The sequence below is a fragment of the Manacus vitellinus genome, unplaced genomic scaffold, assembly GCF_001715985.3.
Source record: "Manacus vitellinus isolate BGI_N305 unplaced genomic scaffold, ASM171598v3 scaffold_106_pilon, whole genome shotgun sequence".
Lineage (NCBI taxonomy): Eukaryota > Metazoa > Chordata > Aves > Passeriformes > Pipridae > Manacus > Manacus vitellinus.
This window is the reverse complement of record NW_021938827.1, coordinates 287,672-290,132: the sequence shown is the minus strand read 5'-3', so window position 1 is coordinate 290,132 and position 2,461 is coordinate 287,672.

The window sequence follows — 2,461 nt, the reverse complement described above, 5'->3', positions numbered from 1 at the left end:
GGCGAGACCCCTCCCCGGGAAGTGGGACCGTATCCCTTGGGAAGAGCGCCTGCAGCAGGACGGGCTCCGGGGGGAGACGGGGCACAGAGCACCCCTGAAATGCACCTTCACGCCGTGCCCGGGCACTCCTGGGGCCATGCGCAGGAAGGGGCAGTTCAGACACGATCCAGCTCTCCGAAAGCTTGAAGGGCTTTGGCAGACACCAGTTTTTCTCAAAAAGGGTTTTCCTACACCAGTTTTCCTAAACCAGCTGTAAAGGGAGGCTGAGGGGGCTTTGGTATAAAACAGGATGCAGCTGCATCCACAGCCTGCTTGGGCCTCCTGGATACTGGAAAGCTTAATCCAGGGAGTAAGAGGCAGATTTTTAAGGCTTAATCCTGTTTGCAGTTTGCATGACAAATGGATGCAGACAGCATCCTTTCATCCTTCCTAGCAGAGCAGGGAACTCTGCCATCTCTGGCCAGGGTCACTAGAACACTGGAGTTCCTCTTTCCCAGGAAAGCCTTGCCTCTGCCTGGGTGCAGTGGGTGTGCAGAGGGAGGATGTATTAGTGCTGCTTTTCAAAGAAAATGGTGGGTTTTATCAAACGACATCCGTAAAAGCATTCTAAAAATGCATTCCCATTCCACATGGGCCAAAGCTTTAAATCAGGAAAATGGGAAGAAATTATTTTTTTATTGAAGGATGCAACTGAAATAATGATCCTTTGGGATTCTGCCTGAAGGTTTCTAGGCCTCAAAAGGTAAGGGTGAGCTGTGTGGAAAATCTACTCAAGTCTTCATGCAGTGATTTAGTGGAAGGAAAAAGAAGGAATTTCCTTGTCTTGCCACTTGCTCTGGCAGTTTCCTGGGGAAAGGTGTCAGCATTCTGATCCCAAAATGCAGCAGCCAACTCAGGGCTGGAGGATTTGGAGCAGAAGGGTCTGTTCCCGACCTGTGTAGGTGTTAGGGAGAGCTTCCTCCCTGCAGGCGCTCTCCTCTGGGATGCTGGTTCCCCATCCCCCTGCCAGCCTGCCTTGTCACCCTGTGCAGGGACACCCCAGCCCTGCTCACCCCTGGGCTCACGGTCACAAACTGGCACAAAACCTGCCTGGATGCCACCTTTGCCAACTCCTTCAGCAGCTGGAGCCTGGCCAGGCTGGGGGGGCTTCAGAGGAGCTGGGAGCTGCTTTGGGGTCAGCTTCCCCAGAGCTGGAGCAGAGGGAGAGGAGCAGAGTCACAGGGGGATTTATCCTCCTCCTGCATCCCTCTGCCAGGTGTCAGCACCAGCTGAGCCTTGGAATGAGGTGGATGGCATAAAAATGTCCCAGAATGAGGGCAAAGCAGAAGAAAATGTATGTTTTTTTGTAAATGTTTTCCAACCAAGCATTTATCCCAAAGTTTCTAATTTGGAAAAATGAGACAAAAAAAAATTATGATTATTGTGAAATGAACAGGGGTGACCTAAAGGGAGGGGTTGGGGGAGAAGAGAAAATCCTCCAAAAATCCTTGCAGGGGGGTCACCCACACATCCCTCCTGAGCTAATACCTGCCCTGACCTTCTCTCCTCTCCCAAGGTTTCATTGATTTGGGTGTGGAGACCTGGGGAAGGGTCCAGGATGGCAGATGCTTGGCAGTGCCAGGGTTCCAGATACTGGCATCCCCTGCCTGCAGAACGAGGCACAGAGCGATGTGTGGGATAAAATTGCCCCATCAAAATCTTGTCATATCAAATTCTTGCCACAAAGGCTTTTCCAAATAATGGTTTGATTCCTTTCCAATGATAAATTTGGAGTTCCCTCTCCTGTCCCTGCGCTCTGGAGGGCCTTGGGCAGACAAGGGTGAAGCCCTGTGGTGCCAGGGAGGGCTCCTGGCAGGCTTTGTGCAGTTAAACCCCCCGTCTCCCCTCCCCAAGACGAACCCAGTGGGTACCACTGTGTGCCAGGGACATGCTCGGCTCTCACCTCCGGAATGCCGGCGCGGCATCGGTGGCAGAAGCGGATCTCCCTCCCTCCATCTCCGTTTGTCCGTGGAGAAGTGGGAGAGACCCTGCGGACCGTGGTCCTCCTCGCCCACGCTGTGCCCCCCCGGCCCGGCGATGCCCGATGTACCGGACGCGCACCTGAGCTCTTTGCACGGCCTTTGCTTTGGAAATTAGGCGGGATAACGACGTCTCATCGCTCTTGTTTTGTATTTCAATTTTTTTTTCCTTCATAAAAAAGAAACTCAACCCAACTCACCGAGGTCTGCCCTGCTGGGAGCGACACGGCAGGAGGGCCCAGCAGAGCAGTTTTCTCCAGAGACCCCAGCGGGGAGGCGGCGGCCAGACCCCCCTGGCACTTGACGCCACCGGTGCAGAGCAAACCCTGAGCGGGGAAAAAAACCAAAAAAACATTTTTGCTCATGGACTTCACGCCCTGACTCCCAAGTTCACACTTCTGCCTGGCAGCTGAGAGCCTGGAAAAACAGGAAATCCAAGACAC